Raw genomic sequence first — 19072 nt, 5'->3', positions numbered from 1 at the left:
CTTTCTTTCCAGCTTTTTTTAGATGCGAACTCTCTTGTAACCCCTTTATAATCTAATGAGTGAGCTAACACCCTCTTGCGATCAGAGATAAACCAATAAGCCTTTGTTGCCTTATTATAGTTCTCAAATTCTTAACTCCTGCAAGAAAGCTGAATGTCAGCTCTGTTTGGGCAACAGTAACAGGAAAATGCAGAAAATATGTAAAGCTACCACTATATTTGGAAATAAACTACATTGTTAAAATTGCACTTACGGCTCTGAGCACTATGGGACTTAACATCTATGGTCATCAGCCCCCTAGAACTTAGAACTACTTAAACCTAACTAACCTAAGGACATCACACAACACCCAGTCATCACGAGGCAGAGAAAATCCCTGACCCCACCGGAAATCGAACCCGGGAACCCGGGCGTGGGAAGCGAGAACGCTACCGCACTACGAGCTGCGGACAATTGCATTTCTGGAGAGCATGGAGAAGGAGCAGAGAGGGAAGTGTTCAGACCCTAAAGTAGCTGCATGCATCTTTTTAACTGCAAAACTTCTTCTTTCAAATCCCACTTATTAACTTGTACGCTGTACAAAGATGCCATGTTTTCTACGCACTCTGATAATGTAGAAACGTTTAGGCTTCTATAGTTCCAAAAGAAATCTAATTATCCCATCATGCTGTCTACGGTTGCATACCCTATACTTAAGTTTCTAATAACATTGAAAATATTTAGTTTAAAACTTTTATCTGACTTCAGCTTTGAATCATCTTCTGCTGTTTCATCTACAAAACATTTTGTTTTATCTTTCTGTTTCCTTGTGCCGCAGATAGTAACATTCAAATCAGGTGATATTCCAGTACTGTCCCTTACCTTCCAGCTTTCTACGTAAATAGTATCCTATCACTTTCTTAATTGATTTAATTCTTCCATTCGACTCTCAATATTGGCATTCTGAAGATCTACTGCGGATTTCGTTGTATGAAACACAACGTTACGTATGTTTATTGCAACTAATACATTGTACCACTTGAAGCCATCAAGGCGTAGTGAAATGACTTCAGACAATTCTGAATGCCCTTTAGTTCAGTTCAGTATGTGCCTTCGCAGTCAAGTTAACACAGAAAGCCTCGTTCAGTCGCGTTTTGTAATCCTCTCAATTGCTTAGCAAAAGTACGCACGGCACCTGTCTGTGCAGGACATTTTGTTACCCATAGACAGTGAAGGAACAATTCGATATTTTCTTTTAAGACTTTCCATCTGTGGGGACTAAACTGACAGTTATAGTTGCATTAAAATCTGGTCTCAATATAGGAATCAAAATATTTCATAAATATTACAACACTTTCACATATGTATTAACAATACTTTTTGCTTCAGAGTGTTTGCAGTAATTTAAGCACTAGTTATACATTTATATGCTTTAGCTGCAAATTTTAAAACCTGGTTTTGATTCCTATTTAGTAAGGCACCGGGCCAGCTTGCCTCTGCAGGGATTTCGGTCTGGGGTACTTTTACCCCACTTACACCCCCACCCCAGTACGGCCCCCCCCCCTGCCATTAACGCCAGCCGCGGGTGTAAATGATAGTGTTTGTTGTTGATAGGGACAGCAATGATGATGGCGTAAGTGCTGACAGTGATAATGATTATGGTAGTGATTGTGATGGCGGCGGTGGTGGTGGTGGTGGTGGTGAGGTCGTGATTATGGCGTTAAAGTTGATGGTGATGGTGATGGTGACAGTGATAGTGATGGTGACGACTTCAAGCCTGTGGATATGTAGTCTCTTGAAAAAGACTCTGACCTTATACACTTAAGCCAACATTTCAGCTGTATTGCAAATAACATTCACAATATATTAAAACGTAACCTTCCTTGTTTCCTTAAGGAATTCCGTGGTCGCGTGTTTGCCGACTTACCAATTCATGTTTCTACACCTATTCCTCTCAGGGGAAGCAGTTTCTCTGTGAGGCAGCAGAGCAGACGGGTGTAGTAACCTTACTCCAACAGCATCCATCATAGTGTTTACAAAGAGCTACCATTCAGAACATAGGAAAGGTGTTGTTCTTGACCCAGTTTCCTTACAAGATTGTTGGACCTTAGTCGCAATCCGGTTTCTGCTGAAGGAAGTCCGTCTTGTGCGATGCACGCATGTAGGACACGCTACTAAAAAACAACTCGAGAGTAAAGTGGACAAGTAACGAGGAAAACTGACAGTAGTCTTGTATTGCGCATAAAAGATGTGGCGTGATGCAGAGAGCCATGTTTCCAGGTATAAATCCGTCCTTCGTAATACCACATTCAGCTCATGCTTCAGACACAAAGACGTGGGGTTACACATTGCAAGATTACAGTTGTGTGAGCCATGCGTTCTCGGCACTTTTATTGCGACTAAGACGCTGTACATAGGCGATGCAGTCAACATGAACAGCAGTGTCACAACGGTGAGCCATCTCTGCACCTCCCGAAGCGCCGGTAGCGGCAGCTGTACACAAATTTCCGAAATATTCGTACTGGAACGTCCATGTCCAGTGCCAGTTTCGGGTATACTGCTGTCATTCTCCAGCGACGAAGCATTTCTTATAATTATATTGAATCTTCTGACCCCACTTGCCTCGTGAATTCTCTACAGTATAAAAGGGATGTTATGACTGACTCATCGCCCAGCCCAAACCGCTAAGGACAGAAACTTGAAATTTGGCGAGGGTGTTGATCTTGTAATTTAGGCATCGTTTAAGAATGAAATTTTCGAAATTCCATCTCTAAGAGGGGTGAAATAGGGGACAACAGTTTTTTGAAAATATTTCGCTAGTAAGGCGATTTTGAAGATAGAAATACTAAAACTGGTATTTGCGTTTTTGGTCAGAAATAAAAAAAGGATATGTGTTTCAGCATCTGTGGACGTGCATCTCCTAAGGGCGTGAAACGGTGGGCGAAAGCTAGTACGTTAAAAAAAAAAAAAAAAAAAAAAAAAAAAAAAAGTGTTTCGGTATCTATTGGAATTCAACCCTAAGGGGGTGAAGTAGGGGATGAAAATTTTTATAAAAGTTATCGTTATAATACAAAATTTTAAAGCTATGAAAATTGGTAAGGGAAATGTGTCATGGGATTAAAGTCTGTATGGAAATATCGCCACAAGAACTCAAAAGGCAGGTAACAAAAACCTCCAACTCCAGCTACTGGAATCGTTTTTTGGTCAGCAGTACATTCAGATATGACGATGCTTCTATAGCGCTAATTAGCGTGAAAAGTTTAAAAGGTGTTGAAATTTGTGTACTAAATCAAGAATAGTTATTTATCAGTCACCACCAGAAATTGGCTTTGTAAGAATTGCATATAAAAAGAAATTGCTCTTTAATGCATTAATTTTTTAGTAGTATACCTAATATGTGTTTACAAAATTGTTTTTGGTGTATTGCTATTGAAATGCGAGCGAAGCAGTGGAGGCTAAGCAAATTCTTTGTAAGAATCCGTGCTTTCGCCAATATACTTATACACCATATCATATATACACCATCGTCTGTGAGGACAGTAATTGTCATACAAATAACAAATTCCGCTAGTTGATATTATTACCTAAAAATGAGAATCAGATGATCAGTACAAGTACCGGGGTGTTTCAGCAATAGTCCTACAGAATGGTCGAGAACCTCCTTAACAACACCATCCCGCATCACATGGATGTTCTCCGTTGAGTAGGGTTGCTGAATAAGATTGCACGACGGTGAACATTCACATCCTTGCAGTTCTTTGACTTTCATAGAAACCTGTTGCCGTAAAATAGCAACTCAAGGACATGATGGATAACACCACCATAGTTCCAGAGACGAATAGTAACCAATACACAGTGCAGTTACCCTAATGACCCTAAACATTATGACTATATATTTAATAGCTTGTTTGCCCGTCTTTGGAACGAAATACATGACTTATTCTGCGTATCAGGGATCCGCTAGTTTGTTGGTAGATTTGTGAAGACATGTGGCATCAGATATCTACACAAAGGTCATGTAATTCGCCAAAATAAAGAGCCGCTGATCTCCATGCGCGGTGATGGCCCCTGGAATCGACCCAGATGGGTTCCACAGCATTTAAATGAGGCAACTTTGGTCGCCGAGAGTTCACCATAATGCCCCTCAAGCCACCGTAGCACGGTTCTGGCTCCGAGACACGGACAATTATATTGCTTAAAGATGGCATCGCTGTCGCGGGAGACATCGAGCATGAAAGGATGTAGGTGGTTCGCAGCTGTCAGCATGTCTTCGATAACTACCACAGGTCCCACGCAAGCGCAAGAGAATGTCTCCCACAGCGTAATACTGCTCCCACCAGCCTGCGTCAGTTGCGCGCTGCACGTTTAGAACCGCCGTTCACGTCGATGACGGCGTTTGTGGAGATGACCATCGACGTAGTGTAGAAAAAATGTGATTCATCCGAAGAGCCGACAAGTTCCGATTGATCGATGGTCGAATACCGATCATCCCGTGCACCCTGCAATCTTAGCTGACGATGTCGTTGGGTAACATGTGAACACATAGGGGTGGTATGCTGCGGAGATGCATTTTGAACAATTTACGATGAACGGTGTGCTCCGAAACACTTGGACCTGCACCAGCGTTGTTCACTTTCAGCAGATATGCCACAGATCACCATCTATCCCACTTTACCGAGCAGACAAGCCTCTAAATCCCACAAATTCTGTGAAGAGTCGTGGACGTCCAACCAGTTAGTGCCCAGAGGTAGTCTCACTGTCCTTCTGCCTCTTTCCGCAATACTCACGACACGTAGCACGTGAACATTCGACCAGTTTCGCTGTTTCCGAGATACTCGTTGACAGACTTTGCGTAATAAAATGGTTCAAATGGCTCTGAGCACTATGGGACTCAACTGCTGTGGTCATAAGTCCCCTAGAACTTAGAACTACTTAAACCTAACTAACCTAAGGACATCACACACATCCATGCCCGAGGCAGGAGTCGAACCTGCGACCGTAGCGCTTTGCGTAATAATAAACTGCCCTTCGTCAATGTCACTTATCTCAATGGATCTCCCCATTTGCAGCCCATATCTTCGCTCGGGTGATCCCCCTCCTGTGTCTGCTTCGCTTATATACTTTTGTTACTGCGTCACGTGCCCACAGAGTCAACCGGTAGCATCCGACGTCGCGGTGCGCAGTGCTCATAATGTTTTGGTTTATCAGCGTGTAGGACGATCACGGTCAGAAATGTTCCCAAAAATGACGCACGTAAGCATAATACTTGCGCTTGACTATGAGAACGGTTCGAATACTGACACTTCACAATCCACTAAATCCGCAAGGGTGTTTGTATATTCTTCCCGCAGCACTCAGTGGGAGTAGATCTTTTGCGGGATTCAAATATATCCTGCTATCTCGTACACACTATTTACAGTACCTCACAGTTACTACGTTGACTAACGCCACTTTCCGCTTAGTCTCGTTGCAGTGAAAGCATTGAAGGGTGCGAGGGAAAGCTGAAATCTAATGACTCGTTGACACTAACATCATTAGAGACGGAGCAAGATCTTAGTTAAATAAGGACGATGAAATAAGGAACCATCCTGGTATTCGGCTTAGGTGGTTTAGGAAATAAGGAAAAATTAAGTATGAATCCCTCGACAGGATTTTGATCCTGACTCCTTCCGAACACGAGTCCAGTGGCTTAAACACTGGATCACATCGCGCGGACACTATCAGACCCGAAGACAGTTCTTTCTTAGGATGTGGTCGACTCCGAAAACTTTTTAGAATCCCCTCATACAGAACATCCAACATTGCTATCAAGCGTGTAGCAGCTATGAGTTTCTGTTAATAGACATATGTTACATTTAGTTGTGAATTTTACACAATTATGTGTTATTTGCTTTGCAAGGCTAGGAGCTTTCCGTTATTATTCTTTACAAGTTTTATGCGGTTTTTAAATATGGATTTTATTCCCATATGATGCATATCACTTTCTTTTTATTTTCAGACTCTCATTTGCCGTATGAAATGACAAGACATACTACCTTGAATTTAGCATTAGTGCCCTCTACTGGTCTCAGTTATTTGTACAGATACAGGACGCACACAGGCACCACCGGCACTATGTACCTACCTGTAGATACAAAGGGTGATTCAGCCGCCCCTACCGCTGTCGTTTTATGCAACCCGCAGTGTTACATCAACATAAATCACGAGCAAGATCTTCATTCTCTCGTGCTACGCGCAAAGTATTATTCCTACAGAAAAAATGAACAGGACCTCCTTGTAGGACATTTACTGTAGTTAAATTATATACTGCGATAAGTTTTTGCTAGAGGCAGTAGGTCTCGAGATATTCAAGGAGGATGTACAAAAGCTACAGTCAAATGCACCCCCACTGCCACAGGATTTCTAGCATGTTGTACATTGCACTGCCTCCTACCACTGTACCAATATTTGGAACTGCATGCATTATTTCTCGCGTTCGACTTATTTTTGTCTTCATTGACTGGCCTTATTACGCGACCGGCTTAGTCGAACATTTACGATTGTAAAACTAACATTTGCGTAAATTTTACCTAACAGTTTTGTGAATTTTAACAGCATAAAATAAACAGTCACATCGTTGTGTTCGTCAGCCCTTCTGGCTACAAAACTACTGTGTTAGTAAGTGTTAGTTAAATTTGGATCGAAATGTCAACGTAGTTAGTATTAGCGTAACGTTTACAAAAGGCTATTTCTTTCATTGCCCTCAAGGGCACGTTTACATTAATATTGTTAACTAAGTAGTCGACTATGCTGGAGTCGTAATAGGCCAATCAACAGAGACACAAAAATATGGAATATCGAGGATAGTTCGTGTAGTCGGAAATTCTTACGCAGTGGTAGTAGGTTGTGACACGCACAACGTACTAGAAATCCTGACTGCTGAGAGCTGAGTGTGGGGTGTACGCATTTTTGAAGGTGACTTCCGTACGGTTTTCTTGAATAATTCGAAAACTGTGGCCTCCAGTGAAAACATATTCCAGTACAAAGTTTAACTACATTGAATTTCCTACAAGAAGGTACTGCTCATTCTTTTCTGTAGGACTGATTGTTTGCGCATGGTTTATGAAGGCTAATTGCATGTTGCATAACACGAGAGCCTAAAGAGCAACTGAATCACCTTGTATAGATAATGACGTAGATACTTATATCAGAATATTTATATGGTATGTGTGGCTGGCATGCATGGCTGTTAATTATGTTACTATGGTTCAAATGGCTCTGAGCACTATGGGACTCAACTGCTGAGGTCATTAGTCCCCTAGAACTTAGAACTAGTTAAACCTAACTAACCTAAGGACATCACAAACATCCATGCCCGAGGCAGGATTCGAACCTGCGACCGTAGCGGTCTTGCGGTTCCAGACTGCAGCGCCTTTAACCGCACGGCCACTTCGGCCGGCCTATGTTACTATGTTTTATTAGTTATTCTCATATACTTCTAGGCCTATTGTAGATTTAACTTTAACTTATTGATCTCTGTTTGTCACACCACTGTTTTTCTATTTGTAACAGACCTGAAACAGGTAATTATTAATTGCATAACTTATATGATCAAGATGGACCTTTACAAATAAAGCTAGGGGCAACATTGTGCCCTGCTAACCAATTTGTTATTGACGACAAGATTATACAGTTTTAGTTTTTTCTTTAAACGTATACATCGGATTCAGAGCTTTTACAATTACGTATTATGGACATTGCTGTACGCTAAACACTTTCTTGTACAACTTCAGACATTCTTTTTCCGTGATTTTGATCAGTTTTATTGCACTAGCGTCTGTAGATGATTTTATTCCTTGTATCAGAAATAAAAGCAACCGCATCTCACACACACTTCCTCATTTTCTAATTTTATCCAGAACTTTGTTATCTATAAATAGAATGTGAGTTTTGTTCAAAAATGGTTCAAATGGCTCTGAGCACTATGGGACTTAACTTCTAAGGTCATTAGTCCCCTAGAACTTAGAACTACTTAAACCTAACTAACCTAAGGACATCACACACATCCATGCCCGAGGCAGGATTCGAACCTGCGTCCGTAGCGGCCGCGCGGTTCCAGACTGTAGCGCCTTTAACCGCTTGGCCACCACGGCCGGCTGTGAGTTTTGTGTTTCGACTACCAGGCTAAGAGAAAAGCTTTATTTCTGTTGTGTGGTGTTCATCCACACGAAGACAAATTTCATGCAGGTACTCCCATCATATGCAATTTACATCTATTTGAATCTGTCTGCTGTAGTTAAACCTTGTTGGTCCTCCACTTTAATCCTCCCGTCACCTCCTCCCCCCCCCCCCCATCCAAAAACACATGTACACACAAACTTCCTTCCATTGCCATATTAACTGTCCTTTCACGTTTCAGGACGTGCCCTAACAAGCTGCGCCACCGCTTAGTATGGTGGTTGTGCCACAGATTTATATTCAGCAGCGCGTCATTAATTATCCGATCAACCCGTCTAACCACATTTCAGAAACTTCTGTTCTATTCCTGTCTGTACTATCATTGACGTTTCACTTTTGGATACGGCTACTCTTCAAATAGGTACTTTCAGTAAATACTCCTTAAAAGATAAAATTTACATTTGATGTTTTAACATATACCTATTTTTCTGAAGACGTTTTCTTGTTATCATTATTCTGTGTTTTATATCTTCTTTACTTCGGCCATCGTCAGTCATTTTTCTGTTCAAATAGTAAAATTCAGCTACTACTTTCAATGTGTATTGAGTAATCTGAATTCTTCAGCATCATCTGATTTAATTCTGCTGCACACAATTACCGCTGTTTTATTTTTATTGGTGCACATCTTATAACTTCTGTTCATGCTACTTTCTGTTCCATTTAATTGATCTCACATGTTCTTTGTCGTCGCTGACGAATTAAATGTCATCGGAAAACCTTAAAGTTTTTCTTTCGTCTGCCTGAAATTTAATTCCGCTTCCAAATTTCTCTTTGGTTTCCTTTACTGATTACTTCATGTCTGAATAGTATGGGCGCAACTGTAACCATATCAGCTACTTCTGCCCTTTCAAGTACACTGATTCTAACTGACACAAATTGGTTTCTGTACCTCTTGTAGATAGGTTGTATGTTATCCCTGCTAACAGGAGAATTCTGTGTAGCCTTTTCTGCTAATTTATTTTTCTGTGAATTTTTCCATATATTTCATTTTACGTCTGGACCAACGGTATATTTCTTTAATAGACATATTTATGCATACCACTACAAAGATGTTAAAATCGTTGCTATCCAGCAGCGACTTTTCGCAGTTTATATCATCATTTATCAAACTTTAAGAGTTTAATCTTCACTGCATCCATAGCTATATTCCGGAAAGCACTTTGCAGTGTGTGGCGGAGGTATTTTGCGTAGCAGTCACTTCTCCCTTTTCCTGTTCGGGTCGAGTATTGTTTGCGGGAAAAACCATTGCTGGTAAGTCTCTGAGTGGGCTAGAATTTCTCTAGTTTTATCTTTATGGTCTTTTCGTGAGATATATGTAGGATGAAGCAATATACTGGTTGATGCTTCTAGGAACGTATGTTCTCGGAATTTTAACAGTAAACCATATAGTGATGCACAACGCCTGTCATGCAGCGACTGCCGCTGGAGTTGTCTGAGAATTTTCGTGACGGTTTAGCACCTACTAAATGAACTTGTAACGAAAAGTGCTGCTCTTCTTTGGATGTTCTCTAATTCCTCTACCACTTCTATCTTGTACAGATCCCAGGGTGACGAGCAATATTCAAATATTGGTCAAATGAGTGTTTTGTAAGTTATTTCCATTGTTAGTCAACTATATTTCCTGAAGGTGCTCCCAATGAATATCAGTGTGATACCCACCTGTGGTCATTCCACTTCGAATCTCCCCGTGTGCATACTCCTAGATATTTTATAAAGTAACTGCTTCCATTGACTATTCTGCAGTCGTGTAGGTATACAGTGAAGGGCTTTTCTGTCTAATTATTCGCAATGTAGCACATTTGCTTAAGTCGAAGTCAGCTGCCACTCCCGGGACCAAGCGTCGATGCTCTGCAGGTTTACTTGCATTTCGCTACAATTTTCAAGGGCTGAGACTTCTCTATGCACAATAGCATCATCTGCCAGATACCTAATGGAACTTTCGACCTTATCTACTAGGTCATTTATGTACAGTGTGATTTTAAAAGAACATTATAACTTTTCTTACATACATATTTTATTGAGAAAGCCTCTGCAGGTAGTAGAGGTCTCATATTATAGCAAAATACTGAAAATTTCATCCCATACATGTACTTTCACTTTAACTTCCACTTTGGCTGAATGTGACTGCCGTTGTTCATACAGCAAACGTCCCATCTGAAATCAATTTCTTGCCAGATTCTATTCAGCGTATCTGACGTCTCTTCTGTACTGTCATACCGTATGGCTTCAAATACAGTCTTTCTGGTAACACTTTCCAGACAGTTAATTGACCTCCAAGCTCTCGCGACGCACGATGCGTTGATTTGACTGTGAACTGGGAACAAAACTCTCTCTCACACTCGCTCGATGTGTAGGCGACCCGGAGATTTGTTTTGACGAGTGCTACAACCAGTTTTAACGAAATTCTGATGCCACGCGTGAACCGTAATCCTATTAGAAACTTCCTTGCGGTACTCGGTAAGAAATCGTTGTCTAGTTTGTTTCTTCCGTCCAAAACGTGCAACGAGCACGTTCAGGCCCTGTGAAGTCTTCCATTTTGATTTGCAACTTTCCGTCGTTTCTAGTGGCGGAATTCGGTGCTACAATAATAAATGAATGGAACTTTTGCCACAAAATGATGTCTTAACCATACGGCTTTCAATTTCCTTTCCTTCGTGGCGTTGCAGTTTGTTAATAAAACAGTAAGCGAATGAAACTTCAAGAATTTTACCACAGCATAGCACCTTAATTGCATATTTAAGTCGTCTTAATAAAATTATGTACGTAAGTGAAGTGGTAAAGTCCTTTTAGAATGACTCTATACATTGTGAAAAGTAATGAGCTTGTAATACTCCCTTGGGGCGCGCCCGAACTTACTTTTACTACGAAGAATTTTCTTCGTTCAGAATGGTATGGTGTGTTCTGGTTGCTAGACATTCTTCAGTCTTCACAGTCTTCACGCTTTGGTTCAGTCAATGTCGTGTATACACCATTTAGTACTTCATACTCTGCCAGATAATGACATAAATTGTCAAAACTAGCTGACGAATAAGGATTTTAGCATTTTTAAGGTCGTGCACAAAAATACCTTTTACGAAAGCAGTGGAGCACAACCAAAAGAAGAATTTATGTCTGTCATATACTCACGAAAACGACGCAGGTAATTTGCACCGGCGCCCTGCAGTTAACGGAATATTGAAAGCGCTATCTAGACTCCGTGTGGTGCGAAGACGCAAGGCCACCGTTACGTCAGTGGGCGCGGCCCAATAAAACGCTCTTTAGATTCTGCCGCGGCAGACGAGGCTAATTTACTACAGACGATAGGGGGCGCGGCGGGTACTGGTGGGCACCGTATAACAGCCACTCCCGCCTCACTGCCAGGCCCCTGCCAACGACACACCCGCGGGGTGTTCCACAACACGAACACCAACGGTATCAGCACGGAACTTGGCATCTCCTTGCTGCCTGAACAACTTATGTTCGTATCTCTTCATTGACGTAGTTCCTGGTCAATGTACAAAAACGAAATCATTTGCCAAGAAGGCCGTCTAAAATAGGCGTATTGCTGAGCGTTATTTTTTTCTCCTACATATCCGTGTTGTCTCACAGCGATGACTGATAACCACTATACGATCATGCAGACTGTGTTTACTGATAGGTGATTCGCTCGAATTTTTGATGAACAGAGCACTGTTCGTTATACTGAATGGCGGATATCGAACAGGAATGAAAGTAACATCGCGCGTGCTCCAAAGAAGCTTAGTGGTACCTCTAATCTTTTCAGTCTATCTAAACGATTTACAGTGAGGTGAGAAAAGTCGTGGGATACCGATATGCACATATGCAGATGACGGTAGTATCGCGTAGACAAGGTATAAAAGGGCAGTGCATGGCGGAGCTATCATTTGTACTCAGGTCATTCATATGAAAGGATTTCCGACGGGCCACACGACGGGAATTAATAGACTTTGAATGTGGAATGGTAATTGGTGCTAGACGAATGGGACATTCCATTTCGGAAACCATTAGGGAATTCAATATTCCAAGATCCTGTAACCTCCCCACAAAATATAATAAATATTATTTTGGTTAATGATTCTAATTTTTGTGTAAGCTCACAACAAAACTTAATCAATAATAATAATAATAATATGATTCTATTTTTTGTGTAACCTCTGAACAAAATTGGTTCCCATTTAATGTACCCACAAAATTCTTTTCTCATTTAATATAAGCTCGAAACAGAAAAATTCATAAACCTCGTAATAAAAAAATAAATTCAGTAGCCTGGAAAAATTTGGACGACAGCAGTGCTGCGTCATGGCCCTGTAAGATCATTCTGAATAAAAGCAAAAATTCTCACCTCGATAAAGTCGGCAACTATCTGCTCTTACAATAGCTCTTTTCCGGCACAGCTCTGTGCAATGCTGGCCTATACATTTGTTATTTATGAAAGGAAGCAAATGATTTTTCTTTTGCAACAATCGGAATGATCATGCATTAAAAAAATATTTCATTCTTTAAATTGAAATGAATGCTTGTTAGAAATTAGACAAAGATTATTATTAGGACATTTTTAAACGATTTACACGTGAGTTTACATAATATTACTAGATATGTGCGAGGCTGCTTTTTTTACCATATACAATAATACTCAGGGTCCGGCATCGCTGCACCGCGACCGGCCCAGCCAACATGATACACCAGACAGGACTGACAAGCGCAGACAGGCGACTGCCCGCTAGCAACAACTTACTGCTACTGCTACACAGTTCGTACTGCAGTCAACACTGCGCTTTGGTCTCAGATTCTCTTATAGCTTACATATCGTAGGCAGCACATACCTCTTACAATCCACAGTGTCAAGAGTGTGTGCAGGAGTTACCTCACTACGGACAACAGCCGGCCGAAGTGGCCGTGCGGTTCTAGGCGCTGCAGTCCGGAGCCGCGACACCGCTACTATCGCAGGTTCGAATCCTGCCTCGGGAATGGATGTGTGTGATGTCCTTAGGTTAGTTAGGTTTAACTAGTTCTAAGTTCTAGGGGACTAATTACCTCAGAAGTTGAGTCCCATAGTGCTCAGAGCCATTTTTTGAACTACAGACAACGCAGTGGCCGTCGCCTTCACGTAACGACTGAGAGCAGCGGCATCAGCATAGAGTTGTTACTGCTAACAGACAAGCAATCGCAGAAATCAATGTGGGAGGTACGGCGACCGTATCCATTAATGAACCAACAGCACGCCATCTCCTGCAGCGCCTCTCCTGGGCTCGTTACCATACCGGATGGACCCAAGACGACTGGAAAACCGTGGGCCGCGCGGAGTGGGCCGCGCGGTTTGAGGCGCCATATCGCGGATTGCGCGGCCCCTCTCGCCGGAGGTTCGAGTTTTCCCTCGGGCATGGGTGTGTGTCTTGTTCTTAGCATAAGTTAGTTTAAGTAGTGTGTCAGTCTAGGGACCGACGACCTCAGCAGTTTGGTCCCTTAGGAATTCACACACACATTTTGAAAACCGTGGCCTAGTCAGTTGAGTTGCGATTTAGGTTGTTAAGTACTGATGGTAGGGTTTGAGTGTGGCGAAGGCCACACGAAGCAAAGGACCCAAAAACAAGATACTGTAAAAGCTGTTAATCGCTTCATAATGGTGTCGACTGTGTTTACATGGAATGGACTGGGACCTCTGGTCCAACTGAAACGATAATTAACTTCCCATGGTGCTGCGGTTGTGAAATAGTCAGCATTCCTGCCAAATAAGCAAGGAGACCCGTTTCAAGTCCCGGCCGTGGCACAAATTTTAATTCATTTACTCAGCTTCCATCATTTTAGTAGATAAAAATGAGACGGAAATGTCTCGTGGAAGCCGTGCGGGATTAGCCGAGCGGTATTAGGCGCTACAGTCATGGGCTGTGGGGCTGGTCCCGGCGGAGGTTCGAATCCTCCGTCAGGCATGTGTGTGTGTGTGTGTGTGTGTGTGTGTGTGTGTGTGTGTTCATCCTTAGGATAATTTAGGTTAAATAGTGTGTAAGCTTAGGGACTGATGACCTGATTAGTTAAGTCCCATGAGACTTCACACACATTTGAACTTTTTTTTTTTTGTCTCGTGGAAAATTTAATTATAAAATCTGGAAGTGATCCTGTTTGGCTAGTTGGAGACCATTTGTGGCCATTCATGGGCTTCATATTCCCAAAAAACTATGGAATTTTTATGGATGACACTGCTCCATGTCACTGAGCCACAAATGTTCCCGATTGGTTTGAAGAACAGTCTGGCAGTTTGAGCGAATAAGTTGGCCACCCGGATCATCCGACAAGAGTCTCATCGAATATTTATGGGGCATGAACAAAATTCTGCACCGGCAACAATTTCGTAATTATGGACGGTCATAGATACAGCATTGGGCAATATTTCTGCGGTGGACTTGTTGAGTCCATGTCTCGTCTATTTACTGCACTACGCCGGGCAACAGGAGGCCCGACACGATATTAGGAACTATCCATGACTTTTGTCACCTCAATGTATTAGACAGGGCAAACACCGCTGTTAATTGTTCACTAAACATGCTGTTGTCTACAGAATAGTATCGAGTTAGCCGCAGTTTGCCGAGGGGTCTCGTTCGTGACGTAGAGGATGCTCTGCCAGTGGTTATCGAGTACCTGTGCGCAACCGGCTGCAAATCGTGGCTAGTGTCTGCACAAATTACGCCTGTCGCTTGGGTTCTGAGGCCATCCTCGGTTCCTTTTGGCGACTGTTTGACCTGGTGAAGGCAAGTAGCACCGCACTCATTAACGCCCCTTAGTATCAGAGACGAATTCCTGCCGTAATCCAAGTTATATCGCCACATTGTCGTCAGAGAATGGTCGTCCTCGCACATCGAATATAGAAAAGGTAAACTGCAGGAATATCCAAGGAAAGGTTGCAGAAGTAGTATCGTTTATTGAAGGTTAGTTGAAATCAGAAGTGAATAAAAATTCAATCTTAAATTCGGATTGAAATATTTATCGTAAGGATAGTTTGGTCGCCGGTGGCGGCGGCGTATATGTTGCAGTAAACAATTCGATAAACTGGAGAGGTTATTACGGATTCCAAATATGAATTAATCTGGGTGAAGTGTAGCATCAAAGATCGATCGAAGATGGTAACTGGGTGCTTCTATAGACCACCTGGGTCAGGACCTATAGCGGTAGGGCGCTTTAGTGAGATCCTGCGGAATGTCGTTAGTGGTTTTCCTGATCATTCTGTTCTGTTGATGGTGGTGGAGGTGGTGGTGGTGGTGGTGGTGAGGGGGGCAGGTGGAGGTGACTTCAGCTTCCCAGATATAGATTGGAAGTGTCATTCTACCAAAGCTGGTGCCAGAGACAGGAATTCGTGTGGCTTCATTCTTAATGTCTTGTCCGAAAATTATTACGAACAGATAATTAGAGAACCAACTCATGAAGGTGACGCCTCAAACCTTTTAGCAACAAACAGACGCGAACTTACCGAATCAATAAACGTAGAGGAAAGTACTAGTGATATAATGCTCCAATAGTAACTATGACTGCGGGTTTTACAGGGAATGTTAAGAAAGGTACAAAAATATTTTTGCTTAGCACGAGTGACATGATACATATCGTAGAATATCTCAATGGACAGCATCAAATATTCGGAGCTGAGAACGAACATGTAGAGTACAAATGGAAAAATTCAAAAGCATTGTTCAACATGCCTTAGACAAAAATGTTCGAGAAAGGTCTTAAGGGATGGGAAAGACCCACCGTGGTTTAACAGCCATGGTAGAAAACTGCTAAGTAAACAAAGGAAGTTTAATTTTAGATTCAAGAGAAGTCAAAATCTAGCTGACATACAGAACGTGAATGAAGCGAAAATGTGTGTAAGGAGAGCAATGAGGGAAGAGTTCAATGACTTTGTCTGAGTAAAAACCCTTAAAGGTTTTGGCTCAAAATCGTCCGCTCATTCAGTGACCGTAGTGGCACCGAAGCGGAAGAAGATAACTGTGAGAAGGGTGAAATACTGAATTCAGTGTTCCGAAATTGTTTCAGCGGGTATGGTCATAACACGACCCCTCTTTTCAATCATCGTACGAACGCCGAAACGGCAGAAACTGATGTAACCGATCCCGGAGTTGAAAGGAACTACAATAGCTTAGTAGTGGAAGGGCACCAGGGTCATATGAGATACCTGTAGGATTCTACATACGTTAATGCGAAAGATCTCGCTCCCCTTCTAGCAGCAGTTTATCATTGATGGCTGTAGCAAAGAAGAGTACCTGTCGACTATAAACAAGCGCAGGTCATTTCCGTTTTGAAGAAGGATCGTAGAACAGATGCACATAATCATAGACCTATACCATTGACGTCAGTCTGATGTAAAATTATGGAACAAGTTTTACGCTCAAGAATTATTTTCTTGGAGGACGAAAATCTCCTCTATAAAAGTCAACATATACTCGGAAAATAGAGATCTTGCGAAACTGAACTCTCCCAGTTCCTCCATGAGATCCATAACGTTGTAGACAAAGGCTCTCAGGTTGATGTCGTGTTCCTTGATTTCAGAAAGGCGTTTGACACCGTCCCGCACTGCTGTTTAATAAAAAAAAATACTAACTTACAGAGTATCGGCCCATATTCGAGATTCCATGCAGAAAGAACTCAAAACGTCACATTTACCGAAACAAAATCGACAAATGTAAACATGATTGCCGGTGTACCCCAAGTAGGTGTGATAAGGCCTTTTATAATGTACATAAATGATCTATTAGAAAGCGTCGGAAGCTGCCTAAGATTGTTCGGAGATGATGGGGTTGCTTATAAGAAAGCAGCAACGCCAGAAGGCAGTATCGATTTGCAGAATCACCTACAGAAGACTGATGAATGGTGCACGCTCCGACAGTTGACCCTGAACGTAAATAAATGTAACATATTGCGCATATACAAGAAAAGAAATCCACTTCTTGCACTACTACACTAGTCATAGCAAGTTGCTGGAAACAGCATCCGCCACAAAATCTAGGAGTCTATCCAGAGCGACCTTAGGTAGAAAACCACGTAAAATACACGCCATTCGCGAACAGAACAGGGAAAGGGGATCAGCTGGTAATACCGGAAGTATTCGCCACACAGCGTTAGGTGGCTTGCAGGGTATGATGTAGATGTATATGTGTGATAATAAGGAAACGCAGAACGACTTGGACAATATTCATGCTTGTTACAATGAATGCTATCTCTCGTTAACTGTGGAAAAATATAACCTACGGTTCGTGGCAAAGAGGAGAAACCGGTAGTATCCGATCATATAATTAGTGGCGCATATTTGGAGCACTACAGGTCGTTTACATAATTCGGACTCATACGAAGAACCAGTACGATGAACACGTCAGATCAGCACTATAGAAGGCGAAGAGAAGATATCTTCTTTTTCTTCTTCCGTCATGCATTAGGCTTTCCCTCAGCCTGTTGCAGCTACATCTGGTCCTTCCATCGTTTTGCAGGTCTTCCAATGCATCTTTCACTTTGCGGAGGATATCACCAAAAATGTAGTGGTAATCTTGATTTGCCCATTCGTAAGAGATGGGATATCCATTTTTGTTGGTATTCGTCATCCTTACTGTTTATATAGAAAATATTTAATTCCTTCCTGATATCTGTATTTCTTTTAGTCTATCTTGGTGTATCCTGCTATGCACCTGAGGAATTTCGTTTCATTGGCTTGTAATCTTATTTTATCTTTTTTTTCTCATTACCCAAGATTCACTTCCAAATAGTAATGTTGGTAATGACATAAATTTATAAAATTTTAGATATGTTTCTGTTCCTACTTTAAGTTAGAGGGCGCTTCTGATAGTGCCATTTAAGTAGTTAAATTTCTCAATTTTGTCTTTTTGATCTAGGTCTCCCCTGTACGACAACATGGTTCCTAGAAATTTGAATCTATCTACTTGCTCTATAATCTTTTTGTCTATAATTGTTTTGTTCTTACTGGATTTTTTCCACAGAATGCCATGGCTTTTGTTTTTTGTATTGATATTGACATATTATACACCTGGCAAGTTTGGTATAGTTCGTAGGCAGCTCGCTGCAGTACATCTTCATTGGTCATCTGCGAATAACAAAGTCATAATGTAAACTTTTTGGTTGAAGTTATATGTATAGTACTTCAGTTTCATCCTCCATTACCGTATAATGTCGTCAGTGTATATATTAAAAAGCACTGGAGAGAGGCTGCATCCTAGTCGAACTCCTAAATTAATAACCTTTGTTGTTTCTTCATCATCCCCAGGAATATTAGCATAGATCCTTTGAATTACCTGTACAATGTGTATTGGTATACCTCTTCTTGTTAAAATTTCCCACAATAGCTATGCCGACGCTATATAGCAAGGCCACACAAGTCGGACAGGCCTTGACAGAGGAGACAGACGAAGTGTGTCCCACAACATAGGGCAGGGAGGGCTCTAGAGGCGTAGAGGGGCCAGCTTTCCCTTAAACCATTACAAGACAATCAGGCACGCTGGAAGGCCTTGAACTGGCAGCCCCACTATCCAACTATACCTTCGCAGCCCCCGTAAGGTACGGCGGCCAGTCGAAATAAAAAGTTACTGGCAAGCTACACAGGGAAAGCCGGACGGAAAACCGTACGACGAACCGGAAAAGGAAAAAGGAAGAGAAGATACTTTTGTCGTAATGCTTCTGGGACAGTGCTGCGTATCTGTAAGGAAAATCACATGCGAGACTCTAAGGCAATAAATTGTGGAGTATTACTCCAATCACCCAAACGAATTCAGAGGTGCGCTTCTACGATAGTAACAGGCCGGTGTAGCCCAAACAAAATTTGAAAGAGAAACACGGCGAACTTAAATGGGAATCTTAGGAAGAAAGGCGACGTTCTCGTGAAATACTT

This window comes from Schistocerca serialis, chromosome 4 (assembly GCF_023864345.2).
Source record: "Schistocerca serialis cubense isolate TAMUIC-IGC-003099 chromosome 4, iqSchSeri2.2, whole genome shotgun sequence".
Taxonomy (NCBI): domain Eukaryota; kingdom Metazoa; phylum Arthropoda; class Insecta; order Orthoptera; family Acrididae; genus Schistocerca; species Schistocerca serialis.
Note: the sequence above shows the minus strand (reverse complement) of the source record.